Source organism: Erithacus rubecula, assembly GCF_903797595.1.
Source record: "Erithacus rubecula genome assembly, chromosome: 3".
Taxonomy (NCBI): domain Eukaryota; kingdom Metazoa; phylum Chordata; class Aves; order Passeriformes; family Muscicapidae; genus Erithacus; species Erithacus rubecula.
The window spans coordinates 39,384,425-39,401,074 of NC_136689.1; the positions used below are offsets into that span (position 1 = coordinate 39,384,425).

Sequence of the window (16,650 nt, forward strand, 5' to 3'; positions counted from 1 at the left end):
TAATTGTACTGCTTGGATGTAAGCATAGTTCTGTTATTTTCCAAGAGAACAAAAGTTTAGGCTAAATAAATTAGGGTAGTTGATAAGACTGTGATGGAAGGTTGGCATTTTAAGTTTGCAAAATACAAGATGGCAAAGTTCTATTACTCTAAATTAAAGGACAAAGAAAGCCCTGAGTTGTCAGCATAAGACAACTTTTACAGTGTGATTTCAGAAGCTTGAGTTCTGTCTGACTCAGCAGGGGGAACGGATTCCACAGTGATCCCTTCCCTTTTGCTGTAATGAAATGATCCAGTAGAAAGACTAAGATGGATTCAGGAGGGAAAGCCCAAACACTTCAAGGATAAAAAAGCTGTCAAAAATGCTTCCTTTTTTGGGCACTGTTTTCCTGTTCAGATGGAAAAACTGGCTATCAGTTATGTTTGGAAAAGCTTAGAGGTCTCCTTTTGTTCCTTTTATTGTTGCCATGCAAGTATCAGTCAGTTTCCCAAACAATTGGCCACATGAAACTGGTACAGCCCTTTTCTTACTAGGTTTGTTTTCAGGAAATGCTGGGATTTGCCACTGCTGTGTCTCTTGCAGCGTTTCACATGGAGGCAGATACCTTTGCTCCAGCAGTGCCTGGTCCCAAGTCTCTGTGGCCGGGCAGCAGCTGAGGAATGTGATCCTGGAGGGGATATGGAGGGGGCACACACCCCTGTGTGTGCTCCTGTGGCACTCAGCAGGCAAGTTTTCTTGCTCTCCTCACTTGGCATGTGTTAGATATCCCCATCTGAACATATGGAGCCAGAACCACGTGCCAGGGGTGGTATGTTTTGTCAAGAACTTAGGGCTGGGGTAGTACTCTCCAGCTGAGCTTTGAAAGCTACACTTTTTTGTTGCTGTTAACAAAACCATCTCAGCTTGTACACTATCAAAGCATCTTTTGCTTTAACCACATGCCTTTTTTTGTCATACTGTAATCTTCCCTCATAATGTTGTTTTCATTGAGTTTGTTTGATGTAGACAGGAACTCCCACACAGAACCCCACCCCCTCTTTCTCTGTAATTAATTCTGTGATCTTTATTGTGAATATCTCTTTTTGAATCTTTCAGACCCACTTCTGAAACAGATAATCTTTTCACCAGTTTGGCATTGTACTTTCCTCCATTCCTTTCAAAAATATTTAGAGGAGAAAAGGGAACAATTTCCCCCTCTCAGGGACACGATCCATTTGCAGCTTGGCGGAATAGTTTGAAATAAACAGATAGAGTTTGCACATAGAATTTAATGAGCTAAATAATAGTCCCAAGACAGTTTCTTTCAGTTTTGTCCAGCACCAAGATTATGATGAATCTTATGAAATGTCTAGAGTAGTCACTATTTCCATAGCTCATACTCACACTTAATTTTTGGGTGGTTGCTGACTTTTTTCTTCTGTTTTTCAAATACCAAAGGAAGCGCGGTAGGTGGCCCAATGGAAATTTCCTTAGAAACAAATCCTTCAGCTGAAGAAATCAGTCTGATGCACACTCGTGTTGATAAGACTTGTGTTTCTTTGCCCTGGGGTTGGTGAGACCTGTAGACTTGAGAGGTGTAGCTGTGACCCTCCTGAGGGAGGAGAAGCAGAACATCCCATTCCCAGATCAAAGGGAGGGATTGGTTGTAAGTGGTATTTGCAATCACTTGGTGTGCAAAGTGGCTGGCTGCTGGCTGGGAAGGGTTGGGCACTGGTTACCTTGCTGCACTTGGAGAAAGATGGCATTTTGTTGAACCCAAGAAAGGCACTGTCTTCTGATCATCAGGAGCAGCACCATGCATCTGCTGGAGAATGTGTCAGAAACATTTAGGGGGTGTCCTCAAGTTTCCTGAGGACTTGGGCTGCTTGTTCTGGTACCACTTTGGAGGCACAAGATCCAGCCCTTCAGTGATCAAGGCAGCAGGACATTTTGGCATGCAGAGTGACCTTATCCAGCTGGTGTTAGTGAAAACACCCACCCAAATGCTGAGTCCTGTTCTTTGGGCTCAGAAAAGTGACACCCAAGCAAAGAAAGTCTACTTGGCATGGTTTGGTGGGTGGCTTGAGAGAAAAAAATGGATTGTTTTCTCCCTCTGAAGATGGTTTGTTTCTTGTTGATGGAGAAAATTGAATTACATTCTAACAAAAACAACAGCCATAGCTGAGGTTTTTGTGCTGGGGGAGGGTTAGTACAGTATGCTTGTACATTTTTCCTTTCTGTTGAGAATATTAGTGTTATTGTGGTTTTTTGTTTCTTGCTTTCAATGGAAGAGGTTGACGGGGAGGTTAGATACCAGTTCTGCCTCAGTGATTCATTAAAGCAGAGCTGGAGGAACGGAAGTCGCCCTGTTCAAAGGTGTGGGGAGTGTTTTATTGTTCTGCACGGTGCTGTGAATGCCAACGATTTTGCAGCTGTGAAAAGGGCTCTTAATGAGTTTCAGCATTTTAATGTACTTCAAGTTCCCAATTGTACAAATTTAAGAAGCTTAGCAATTCAGTATCTCCTGAATAATAGCATTTATTTTATACTCCAAATACACTTGGGGAAGTCTCAACAATATTGCAGGAAGTCTTGGTAATATTGTGGCTCCTTCCCGATGTAATAGCTTTAGAGGACCTAATTGACTTGAACAGTGGAATTGGTCCTTTAAAAAACATGCACACACAATTTTTGATTAATGAGCCCCATAATAAATCATTAATCTTTTTTGGCTCAGAAATTGTCTGAATAGTTTTCAAAGTAGAAGCTGTGTATGTGTTCCTAAACTGTCTTTGTGATACAGTGCTTGCATTTCAAATCTATCATCTTCAATTAACAAAAAAAATAATCTACCATAATTTAATTTTAGAAAAACAAGTCTAAACTCTGAACTTTTTGCTTACTAAAAGGCTTGTGAAGAAATATCTAGATAGGAGTACTTCCTCTTAGAATAATAAAAGCAGTGTAAAGTGACCATTTAATAAGTGTCCTTCTTCCTGAAGGATCCTAAAGTGCTTTTACACATTTTCTATAGTCAATGTGGGTTATTCACCCATCACTTGAATGAAACCACTCTTTACTGACTGTGCTAAATAACACTTTTTATAGGAAGGAAATCACAAATAACTCTTGCATTTGAAACTCTGGGGAGAATTTGAGGTAGGCAGATTGTAATTGCCCAATTTGGAAATGGGCCAGAAGGCTGTGATTAATATACCCAGGCTGCACTTTAATTGTCCCTATGTACTCAGGGCCTTGGTTTCAAGTGGGCTTTGTCTCTGAATAGTATTTCTTTTTCTTCATGTTAATTTTGGAGCTTATAGAATGGATAGAGAAGGTTTAGCAGAATTGAAAAGTGGAGAAATTCATTACTTACATGGGGATTAGCAACACTGGGACAGTACAACACAATTTCCTAGGTGTATCAAAAGTGACAGAAGCTGGTTGTGTATTTTGTTGTTTCTTGTTTCACTACATGACCTATGACTTAGTTGACTACCTCAAAATATTTTTTCTCATACTTTACTATGTTGAACTCTTGAAATAATGTTATTTATGGTCTTAACATTAATAGCACAGTAAATGCAAATAGCTCTTCTTCTTAACTATTCACTTTCTCAGGGAATTGCTTGATTTTTTGAAGCAATGTAATATCTCAAGAACCTGTGAAAGGCAGCCTGGCAGGTTAAGTTGATGGATCTTTAAAAATAGGGTCATGTAACTCGAAACTATTTCCCATAAAAAACAAACAAGCTGCAGAGGTTGTTGATGCTTTTCCAAGCAGAGCCAGCCCCATCCGCTCCCTGGCGTGGAAAGGCTGGGAAACCTCGGAGTGTCAGATCCCATCCTGAGGCTGCTGGGTGTGCAGCAGTCACCAACCTGCAGGTCCACAGCTGAGTAACATCGGGCTGAGACATTACTCACTGGATCCAGTGGATATTTATTTTTCTCATGGAGAACCTGAGCATTTTTAAGGGGTTTTTTTGGTGAATTCAGGGGTTTGTGACCAACTCCATATTTAGCACATAGATGTGGGAGGGTTTTGTGATTTGTTTTGGTTTTTTTTTTTTTTTTCTTTTTAAGTGGTCCACAGAATACATATAATGTTAGCTTGATCTGTTGACAAAGTTGAGCTGAACATAGATTTCTCAGGACTGCATAATATCAGATTTGGTCCCTTAGGTTTCTTAAAGTGTTTACACAGCTAGTAAAGAAAGCTCACACATCCACAGCAGTATGTTTTACCATGGGCCACCAGGAATTGCTACAGTCATGATGGGAATCTCACCAAAAAAACCCCCTGGAATTTCAAAGGTATCTTTTCCATCTTACCTCCTTTAGAAAGAACTGCATTTACCTCCACAAAAAATGGTTAAGATTGTTTGGGTGGGGTTTTTTTTGTTGTTTTTTTGGTTTTGTTTTTTTTTTTTTTTCATTTATGTCATCAACTGATGATATCAGTATCAGCAAGTTTCAGTGCTGGCATAACAAGTGCACCTCAGATAAAGTACTCCTAATTTGCATGATAAAATTGCTCTCTCTCATTCTACTTCTTTGCACTAGTGGTGTAATATTAGAGAACTGAGAGTTTAAGATGTTCCACTTTTAAGCCTTCAGCTTTTCACTAAAACTGTTCTGAAAACAAGTTATCAATACAGCACCTGAGGAATGTAATCCAGAAGCCTAAACTGTTCAGTAGTTCAAGTTCTCTTCTTTGATGCTGACTTTTTCATTATATAAAAAAAAGTTTCTGAATCTGGAATAAAGTCACAGAATCATAGAGTTGTTTGGGTTGGAAGGGACCTTAAAGATCATCTAGTTCCAACCTCCTGCCTGTGTGCAGGGACACCTCCCACTAGACCTGGCTGCTCAGGACTCCCTCTCAGGACCCCAACCTGGCCTTGAACACTGCCAGGGATGGGGCACCCAGAACTTCTCTGGGCAACCTGTTTCAGTGCCTCACCACCCTCACAGTAAAGAATTTCTTCCTGGTATCTAATCTAAACCTCTTTCAGTTTGAAGCCATTCCCCCTTGTCCTGATGACTCAGATCACTTAAGGACCAGCACAAGAACCAGGTCCTGCTTTCAGCACTCTGGGAGGAGACCACACCACTCCCTCTATGCTCTGCAGCAGATTCTCCTTTGCATTTAATTCCCAGCCATCCACTACATTCAAAATGCCCAACTGTAATTCCTTTCCAGTCGGAATGCAAGGAATGCCTGTACATCTTGTCTTACAGTTTTATTACTGCAGAAATTCTTAGAGCTGCTTATGATTTATAAGTGAAAAAGAAAATAATAACATCCTTCGTTTGTTGGATTGATGCAGCCATCACTATTTAGATGAACAGTTTACACACTAATACAAGTAAATGTAAAATAAGATTACATGCATATATATTTAATTACACACAAGCAGACCACCAACTAAGCACATTAAGTGACTGTGTATGGGAATATGTACTTTTTGTACACAGACATACATATGATGCATAATTGCAAATGTGCATCCTTTTCCTGGAAGTCTGGATGTAGTCTTAAATGTTTTTACACATAGGCATCTGTTTAACCAGATCTTAAAAACTGAAAGCATATGTAAACTGGAATGCACTTTTATGTGTATATTTTGTTGCTATGTATATAGTATAGCACTATACTTATGTATTCAAACACATTATTCCATCTTTGATAGAGAGAGGCTATTTACAAGAGCATGTAATGACAGGACAAAGGGAACTGGCTTAAATCTGAGAGAAAGTAGTAGATTTACATTAGATATTAGAAAGAAAATTTTCACCATGAGGGTGGAAAGGCACAGGAGCAGGTTGCCCAGAGAAGCTGTGGATACCCCATCCCTGGAAGTGTTCAAGGCCAGGCTGGATGGAGCTCTGAGGAACCTGATCAAGTGAAATGCATTCCAGCCAACAGGCAGGGGGGTTGGAACCACAAGACTTCTGAGATCCCTTCCAACCCAAGCCATTCTATGGCTCTGTGGTTCCCATGCATAGACACACACATAGGCTCACACATATACACCTTACCCACACCTGAAATACTGTATAGACATAAGAACAAATATGCATGAACCTCAGAGAGCTTAATACTGGAATGCTAGTGCTTTTCCTCACAGGCCAGTTTAGTACAACATAGCAAATCATTGACATGTGAGCAGTCAGAGCCAGCCAAGTCTAGATTTCTGGAAACAAAAGGAAAGATGGAGTTACAGGGCTTGGACCATTTCCTTCTTCCATTTCTCCATGCAGGGTCTGGTCATGTGTACTCAGGCTCCAGTAACGTGATCTGTTTGAATTCAACTTGCAATCTTTCAATCTCTTCTCTTGTATCATCTTGTGCCATCCTTGTCCAGTTTGGTCTCTGGCTTACAAAGGCAATGAACTGCATGAGCTTCATGCAGCACACCTCTGAGCTTGTCCTTGCCACTCTGAGCAGCCGTGTGCTGCACAGCCCCTGTCCAGCCACCCCAGTCCTGATGCATCTCACCAGCTGCCCAGCTCACAACTGAATCTCTTATTTCCTGTTGCTTGCCAGATAACTTTGCTTAATGGCTTTCTCAAAACTCTCTTTCTGCCCCAAGAACAGCCCTTTCACACCAGTCTCTTGAGCAGAGGGAAATTCTTTTTGCTCTCCACAGTAGGATCACGGTAGGCTCCTCACAGCTGAACAAAATTTGCTTTATAATTCTGTCTCGAGCTTTCATAGGTGGATAGAATTGGCCACATTGTTCTCCTTACTATACCTATTCTTGTTTCAGAGTGATTTTCTGCTTCCTTCTGCAGATAACTTTGTCTTTTTCTCTGTGAATATGCAACTGGAAACATTTATTGGCTTGGAAAACTTGGGTCAGTTGCTGAATATCAGCTAGAGTAAAATGCTGAGATAACAGCTTTCTTCTAGCTGATATGAAATGTGGAAGGAGCTAATGAAAGGTTAGTAGAAAAACTCATTAAGGACTTGTGCTTACCTTGGTTTTTGGATGTAAGAGAGTTCAGAGACTACTTTTAGTTTGACTGCTTCCCCCACCACTATCTTGCACTATGTTTTTTTGTAGATGGGAAAGTACAATAAAATCCCCTTTCCTCTCTGCTTTCATCAAATAGCAAGAGGAGAACCATGTTTCTAGTACTACTCCCTTTATCCTTCCTATCTCCCCTAGTATTGTAGGTATATAGGAGTGCTTACTGCTCTCTCCCAACTTTCCCCAAATCTCTAGGCAATACACTGAGCCCCACAGATTCCTATTTTCTGCCTACACAAAGCATAAATAATATGCTTAAATAATGCTTCCTTCACCAGAGGTAGTTGGTTCCTGTGTCAGGGAAGGTAGCTTGGACACTTAGCTCATTCTCCCAAGCAGGCAGTGAGGAATTACAGGCACCTGGCCCCTCTTCTTGGCCACCTTGGGTTATTGATTTGTTTCCTGTCATTGCTGTGCTTTCCCTGTTTATTAGTTGTAGCCTCTGCAGCTGCCCTGGAGGTGCTCACAGCTCCAGGTTAGCTGAGGGCAGAGCAGGGAGGGAAGCTCAGCCCCCCTTCTGCTACCTGCTGTCTGGGCTCTGCTTTGTGACATCGCAGCTGTGGAGCAGTGGACTTCCCTGGCAGGAACAATCTAGACAGACAGTGCCAGCACCACTGAGACTCCAGCCTGCACACCATGGGACCATACATGCCTGCTCAGTTTGGCAAAGAGGCAGGATTTTAACCCCATCATTAACCCTTGCATCTTTCCTTCCTGATGTTGGCCCCTAATATCAACTTCATTTAGCAGGGCAATCTCATCACATAGAGCAAGACCTGCTCTGATGGGTGCTGAGGAAAGCACAGGCAGCTCAGCAGGTCAGGACTGTGTCATGCAATGGGATTCAGCTGTGTTAATCACAGCAATTCAACCCTGCCTTTTTGTTCTATTTTAGTATGTTATGCTTTAAATAAATGAAAGTTTCATTTTCCTCCCTTACTCATAATATTTCCTAATTTTCATCTGTGGGAGTGGAAGCTGATTATTTCAAGGCCATCTTGCTAATCCTCTGCTGGGACCTGCTGACTCAGCTTTGGAAATTCCACAAATAAGGAAAACGTGGCAGTGTTGTGTCTGTAGTGCTTCTGAGTGATAACCATTCCTTGTCTCATTTGAAACATGACTTGGTTGCCTTTTTATATCTGATGCATTTAGATATAGTAGAAATATTTCTGCAGTGTATATTTTGTGAGCTGAGCCTGATCTTAAATGGAAATGGTATTTTTGTCTTTGTTAAATACAGATTTCTCAAAATAAAGCTGTCAAGGCAGTGTTTTACGATAGATTTTGGTTTCTTTAAGCAGTGTGTATGTAGATTTTTTTCTTTTCCTTAGGTTTCTGTAGTAGTCAAAGTATCCAGACTCCCTGAAAATGGATGCATCCTCCAGGACTAGTAGGTTTCTATTTCTGGCATGTGCACCAAGATGAATAACTGTTCTCTAGCAGTTTGTATGAACTCAGGCTAAGTCAGCCTCAACCTTTATCCCAACAGGAATTCCCAGACTAGAAAATTCTGACTTCATTTATGGTTTATAGGAGGTAACACAAAACACGACAAAAGAAAGCCTTCTGTTTTCTTCGCAGGCAATCACATGGGACCTGTGCACTGCTTGAATTCGCCTTTGGGTCAGTAGGTCAAATATTAAAAAGCCTTTTACTGTCCCAAAAAGTCCTCTTAAAGCCTTTAATGCTGTCCCAGTGCTGATAATTTACTACTGTTAATAGCTATGGTCTTTTTCCAGTCCAAGTGTAGACAGTACAATGTTAAGTCTTTGAATTTTAGACAAAGAAATCTGAGTTTCCTTAGATTGCCCAGACTTAGCACCAAATCTAGAGAAGCTTCTCAAGAGAAACAGATGAGCTCTACTGGTGACTGCAACATTGGTAATAATTTAAGCCCATGTGCAAATCTGTTTTGTCTTTATATTTCTGGCAGCTTTGAAATGAAATATTAAAGGAAAACAATAAATGCATGATAATCATCAGAAGAAATGCATCCACTTGCTATTTGCATCTTTATTAAACTGAATGCAGTTCTGAATATATTTTCTGAGCACAGATCCTGATGCAGCCAATTAAACCAAAGAGAATTTTCCAGTAGCATGCAGATAGAGAAGGATCAGGCTCTGTCCTTGGAAAGAACAGCTGCTAAAAATAGTGGACAGAAAGTCCTAAAGCCACCGTGGCCAAGTACAGGTTATGTGTGCATGAACACATCTGTAACTTGTGGCTCCTCTGCTCCATTATGCCATCCTGTAGCCACTGGAAGACCAGACAGCAAAGCCCTCACCTTTGCCATGCTCCTGTTGTTCAAGAGGTCCCATGTCCTCCTTTGCCAAACTCTGCTCCAACATGTGCTAAAATCCCCACAGTTACACAGGAGGGGCGAATGCCCAGGTTGATCTAAACACTTTTTATCTGTGGTTTGAGGAACCCAGTTTTGTCCTCTACAACGACACTGCACTCTGACCTCTGCACTGAGCAAGTGGTATTGTACCCTGAGAGAGATTAGGGAGAAAACCATTCTGCCATTTGCAGTCCTTTTGGTCTAATGTTACTGTCATGAGAACAAAAACATTCTGATTTAAACTTTGAGGTAAGGAAGTAGAACAGCCCAGTCAGCTCCAGGACTCACCACTCTTGAGAGTTGCCATCTTGACAAATGTAGACTAAAAGAGCAAGGTCTAGAAATTCTGTAATAATTTGAAACATTTGCTCTAGAATCTGCATTGCTGTGTGCACAAATCCAGCTTTTGAGTATCAGTTATCATAACTCTTGATATTTCAGCTTATGCAAAGAAGAACTGTAGAATTCTTGTAGGAGTTATATTGTCTCAACATAGCTAGAGTTTTGTCTTGAAATGCTTGGTGTTTATGTCAGGTGTTAGGAAGTATGATTTTAAGTAGAACAAATATAATTGTGAATTTCCTTTTCATACATTATTGCAATCAGATTTTTTTTCCATTGAGCATTTTACATACATTAAAAAAAGCCTTTCAACTAATTAGTGTCACTGGAACTGCAGGTTTTTTTGGGGTTTTTTTTTAAGAACTGAAGTACGCAGTGCTACTAAATACTTATTATTTACTGTGTCATGTTTTTCAAAATCACAAATAATAATCACAAGAATCCATTAAAATGGGATGTTTCAGTGCATACTTCTAAGTTTTTTTTTAAAAGAGTACTTTAAATTAAGCTGTTAATTTAATGTTATTGATTTAGTACATATAGAAATTTAGGTCTAATGAGTTTTCTTTCCTCCCGTATTGATATTGGAAAGTTTATCCTGTGGCCTGATTTCATGCTGCGTCCTCTGCAAAGCAAGTAATCTGTTCTGTGACCTCTTTGCTCTCTGTTGTACATCACAAACACACCCTTTCTGCTGGACAGCATCATGTAAAACATAGTTCTGGGAGAAAGCAAATAGCAGAGTTAAATTGCAAGATTTGTTAACTCTCTGCAGAGAAAAAGGACTTGAATCTTGTATACATATCAGTAAGAGAATCCTGCAAAATATACATCAATCAGCATGCCATTAGCCCAGAATAGCATAAAGGAAACAAACATTCTTGAGGCAATTTTGTCCAATGGGAATGGGAAACTGCTGTAAGTTGACCAGCACACCATCAATGATAAATCAAAATAAATAGGTAAAGTATTCAGCTTGGATTGCAGCTCATCTGGCGGATTAGCCTTTTGCTTCCAGAGGTTATAAGTGAGTTTCTGATTTCAGGTTCATGGGAAGGGGTTAGTGTAGCATTTTCAGAAATTGCTACAGACAGCCATCAGATCATCTGAGGTAATTAATTGACTCTTACTTAACAGCAATAAAAATAGCAAACCAGTCACTAAAACAGTGTGAAAGAGAATATGGAGACAACTGAATGTATTCAAAGCTAGAATGACACAATGATTTTCTCTGAGTTGATCTGCATCTGCCTTTTTGACTTCACTGTACTGTGCAAGTTGAAGCTGAAAATTTATTTCTAGGAAGACTAAGAAGTAAGTAATTTTAAAAATCTCACCTTGTGATAGCAAAAGTATGAATAAGAGGTTTTTATATCAGTCTTTGATAGTTATGGCTACAACAGCATTCTGTGGAAGTGAAAGGAGGTACCATGTATCTTATAGAAGTGACTCAAGCCCATATTTCCCACAGAAGACAAGGGGCAAATCAAATCACCATTGGCAGGTGAATTGCATGATGGAAGGTTCTGCAGCAGCTCTGTGCTGGACAGACCAATAACAATTCAGTTCCAGCAATATTTAGCTTTAGCAAATGCTGTGCTGTCCATGAACAAACTTAATTAAAAGAAAGCTCAGTCCAGCTTACACAGCAGACACAGCACTCTGATAGTTTGCACAGAGAGAAGAAATCCTGGGTATATATAAACTGTGAACTCTTTTAAAGTTCATGGTTTTAATTAAAACAGTACTTGTAAATAATACTCCACTGTGGAGCTGATACAGGTGTTTGTGACAAATAATTTCCTACAATACTTTTTCTTTTTTCTCTTCATAGGTCATGGGGTTTAGGAATTTGCTTGTTTGCAATTTTTGGACAAAATTTGGTAGAGCAATTTTTAGCCTATGCTTTGATTAAGGACTACCTGCAAAGAGTGTTTCAGTGATAGCACAGTAATGCTGGGTGCTCAAATCACATCTTTTCTGATTATATGACTCCAAGAAAAAGATTTCAAATGTCAGGAATTCTTTTCTTGGATCATTATAAAGTTTAGAAGTGCTTAAATTTAATTATTCAAGCAACAATAAAATTATTTTGAAAATCATTGGGAAAATGCTTTTCTTCAGAATGGCACTTAGGAGTGTTTTCTGTGTTCATGTGCAGAACCACTGTGTCTTTTTCAGAAAGTGACTTCACTAACAGACTTTTGACATGACTTAGTGACAACCAAGCTTATACATAAAATGGATACTGCAGGTTTAGTTATAGCTGTATTTATAATGTTTGATGGATTTGGTTTAACTATTGCTGTATACTGGTTGCATAATTATGCTGGGGCCAAATCTCCTGTGACTCTTTGGAAATACCACACTTAATGAATTTTGAACCATTGAAATATAATTTATGAAATGTGCAGTCAGCACTAAGTCTAAAAAGGCACAGTGACTATTGTAAAGTTGATCTGTCAGGGTGTGAGATTTAACATCTCAGGATGTTAAACCTTTGCGTATTGGAGCTTTTGGAAGACCATCAAACACCACAGAGATTCTTTTGAAGGTACCTAAGACAAAATAAGCTGCTTTGAGTAACCAAATGTCCTCTGTTCTTCAGTATTTTTTTCCCTGTGAAACCATCCGTGTTTAGACAGTCTTGGATGAGGAGATAACTCGTGCTTCTGACAATGCCTAATGCAAAAAAAAATTAAGTGGAAAAGGGATAAGGCCAGGCTCTGTAGAGATAAAGCCTGGGGGCATCATTCTAATGTTTGAGGGACAGTGTGCTAGTGAGATCTGCTGTCTCAGTGGAGATAGGGAATGGAGATCCATACAGGAGCAAGAACACAAGGGTTATTGATGTATTAGAAACCTCAGAAGCACCTGAGAATAGTCATGTAATAACTAGGGATTCTTCCCCAAAAAACATGTTGGGATTGACAACCCAAAAAGAAGGTGATCTGGCTACTGCCATGAAAGAATGTAAAAATTGCTCCTGTAAATACACCAGCAATAAAAGGAGAACTGAGGAAAATTTTCATACATTTTTGGATGTAGAGGGAAACAGTGACTAACACTGAGGAAAAGGCTGATGTAGTGAATGCCTTCTTTGTCTGTCCTTAGTAATGAGACCAGCAGGTGTTGAGGTGAGCTGAAAGATGGGGATGGGATGAGAATGAAGCCCATATATTCCCAGGAGAAATGGTTAGTGTTCTCTTATACAAGTTCATGGGGCAGACAGGATCCACCCAAGGATACTGAGGGAGCTTACATAGTGCTCACTGAGCCACTTCCAATCCTTTCCCAGCAGGAAGGTTGTGGTTAACTGGAAGTTAGCAAATGTAACATCCATCTATAGAGAGAGGAATTGCTGGGTAACTCCAGGCCTGTCAACCTCACCTTGGTGCCAGGGAAGGTTATGGAGCAGGTCATCTCCAGCATAAACACCCTGTGCATGCAGGACAACCAGGACATCAGGCCCAGTCAGGATGGTTTAAGAGGAGCAGGTACCTCTTGACCAACTTGATCTCCTCCTATGACAAGATGACACACTTAGTGGATGAGAGAAAGACTGTGGATATTTTTTATCTAGGCTTTAATGCAGCCTTTGACACCTTTTCCCACAACATTCTCTGGGAGAAACTGACTGCTAATGGTTTGGATAGCATGTGTTTTCACTCAATAAAAACTGTCTGGAAGGCCAGGACCAGGGAAAGTTAGTGGTTGGAGTTGCGATCCAATTGGGCAGCTGGTGATGAGTGGTGCTCCCCAGGGATCAGTGTTGGGGGCAGGACAGTTTAATTCCTTTATCAATGATCTGGATGAGGGGATTGAGTGCACCCTCAGTCAGTTTGCAGATGACACTAAGTTGGGCAGGAATGTTCATCTGCTGGAGGGTAGAGAAGCTCTAGGGAGGGAGCTGGACAGGCTGGAATGATGGGAAAAGGCCAGTTGTGTGAGGTTCAACAGGGTGAAGTTCCTGGTCCTTCACTTGGGTCACAACAACCCCATTGAATACTGCAGGCTTGGGAAAGAGCATCTGGAAATCTGCTTGGTGGAAAAGGACCTGGGAGTGCTGCTTGACATCCAGTTAAACATGAGCCAGCTGTGCCCAGGTGGCCAAGCAGGCCCATGGCATCCTGGCCTGGATCAGCAATGGTGTGGCCAGCAGGACCAGGGCAGTGACTGTCCCTCTGTATTCAGCACACACATGGTGAGGACACACTGGAGCAGGTCCAGAGAAAGGCAACAAGAGCTGGGGAAGGTCTGATGCACAAGTCCTGAGATCAGCTGAAGGAGATGGGGTTATTCAGCCTGGAGAAAGGAGGCTCAATGGAGATCTTATCACCCTGTACAGCTGCCTGAAAGGAGGGTGTAGCCAGGTGGGGCTCAGTCTCCCAGGAAACAATTGATAGGACAAGAGAAAGTTTCCTCCAGTTACATCAGGGGTTAGATTGATATTAGGAAAAGAATGTTCCCCTAAGGATTGTCAAGCATTGGAACAGAGTAGGTGGAGTCACCACCTCTGAAGGGATGTAAAAGACAAGTACATGTGGCAGGTAGGACATGGTTTAATGACACATAGCTTGCTGGGTTAAGGGATGGACTTAGTGATCATAAGGGTCTTTTCCAACTTAAACCATTCCAAGGTTCTATGAAAGAGCTTCAGAAATACTTTTGACAAGGAGGCCTGCATTACTTTTAGCAGTTTCCTTCAACTGTATCTGTTACCTTATCAGTACATTGCACACTAATAAAATCCATGTGAAGGTTAGGCTTTCTATATAGCATTGTAAGCCTTTTGGTGTGGTGGCCAACAAGAGAGTGAAACCAGACAGGGATCAATAGTTAACTGACTGTTGATTTAGCTGTCTACATTGTTAAAAATGTGCCCACACAAAGGAAAGCAAATAAGTGAAGAAAAAGTCAAAGGGAACCCTGGCATCTGCACTTTATTTGTTATGTTCACCTCGTGTTACTGCAATGATGGCACAAAATATGTCATTGACAAATCTGCAAGGCTGCATCATCTGGACTATTGCTATAGCACAGGTTTCATGGGAGTTTTTTAGTTTGTTCCTTTATTTTTATAAAAAAAATATGTAATGTAAAAAATCTCTGAAAGCAGGACTACTGTCATTTAATTTACATCAGTGTCATTGATTGGAAAGGCACCACAGGCAAGATTTCCATCCCCATCCACTACACCATACCCTTCCTTCCCAACCTTACTGAGAAAGAGGAAAACAATTTCCTGCTGTTACTTCTCTGATACCAGGAGGTGATGGAGTTTGGGGTGACTTTCTTTTGACTTTCATATTACTAGCCTTTATTCATCCCATCTAACAGTGATTAAGTAAGTTAGGAGCATCCTGCCATGCCTGAATAGGTCAGTGAAGAGAGAACAATTCTAAATGTTCCTTGAAGACATTAGGTATTAGAGCTGAAGTTAAACACTGGGATTATAAATTCAGTACCTTACTCTGTAACCAGGCATCTTTTGCACATGTAAAAAAATAATATATAATGTGGAAAAGTAGCAGGACTAAATGGAGTAACAAAAAACTGGGGGGAAATTATTTTCTTTCCAAATTTTGGTCTGAATCCAACCAAATGCACATCAAATCAGCTCTTGAATGTCTGCTTCAGATGTCCTGAAAAGTTCTCATGATCTGCAATATTAAAAATGTGAATATTACAAAATAAAACCACAAGAAGAATTATTGAATTTGCATCTACTGAGGGAAAGTATTACATGCTTCCTCTAAATATCATTTAAGCTTAGTGGCTATAAAGACTCCAGTTTAGAAATAATTTAATAAACTGAAGATGAGACTGATGCTACCATACAACTGCAGTTTTCAAAACAGTGAGCAAACACTGGAAAACTATGAAATGTCACATAAATCTTTCCATATAAGTGATCTGGTTTCATATATATGGTTCCACATAAATGGCTTTTTCTATAAAAAACGTGACTATTTTTATCTTGAGGCGAGACAAAAGTTCAACCTAGATATTTAAAGGAGACAAGGAGTTCAATGCATAGGCTGGATCTGGGCAGTAGCCACAGGCAGAGATGAACTAATTTGGGGAAAGTACTGCTTGAGGTGTTTTGAACCTGCATCTAGAAAGATAGGACTGTGTTACAAAAGGTCAGCTGTAATATTGACCGTGTCAAAATTAATATTATGAGTCTCAATTTATTAAAGACAAGAAGCATATGATCTTTAGTATAATATTGATTATGTCTTTTTAAAGAGGAGTTCAGGATTCATATTGATCCACATACAAAGTTAAATTCCCAGAATATTTGGAAGATGGAAAAGAAATCATTTGAACTCATAATCAGTGCTTAGTTTCCTAGAGCAAGCTGCTCAAAGGAGGAAAATTAGGATCAGTAAAAGGAATTGGTACATAAGGTTTCCAGATAAACCAAACACACTCAGTTTTCAGTCCTACTGAGATCACAGATTAGAAGAGTTTTGAGTTTCTTTTGGGAAAAAAATAGCATTGCCAAAAGCTGTCTGCCCCTCCCTACACGTGTCCTTAAAGAATGCATTACTAATGTACTGTGTAAAGAGGCTCAGCCTCAGCTCACACAAGAAGGAATTGTTCTTTCGGCTTTTCACACGTTACTTCCAAAGATTATCTCAAGATGGGAGGGAAAATCCCATCTGAACATTGTCTTTCTTTTCAAAAGTGTCTGGGAGAGCCCAGCAAAGCAAACAGCAAACTTGAAGTTGAAGCACACCCTCCACTACGGTTTGGGTTTGTTTGTTGTTGTTTTTTCTATTTGAAATGCTGTTGGGGTGGTGTTTTTAAAATCCTCTGCATTATCAGCTTCTTTCACTTCTTTGGCACAGGCCTTGGGAGCTGAGTGACTGGCCCAGTTCTTGCTAAAAGGCAGTAAGAGAATTTCTGGCTGTTTCCCCAGTTCAGCTGCTCCTGACT

The 16,650-nt window shown here is 40.3% G+C and overlaps 1 protein-coding gene across 4 annotated transcripts in view; it reads left to right on the forward strand.

Annotated features, from left to right (window-relative positions):
• The window catches only part of RBMS3 (RNA binding motif single stranded interacting protein 3), a gene marked incomplete at its 3' end in the record, with an annotated part of 438,647 nt that overhangs the window by 263,624 nt on the left and 158,373 nt on the right, over nt 1-16,650 (forward strand). The gene's annotated exons all lie outside the window — the stretch shown is intronic.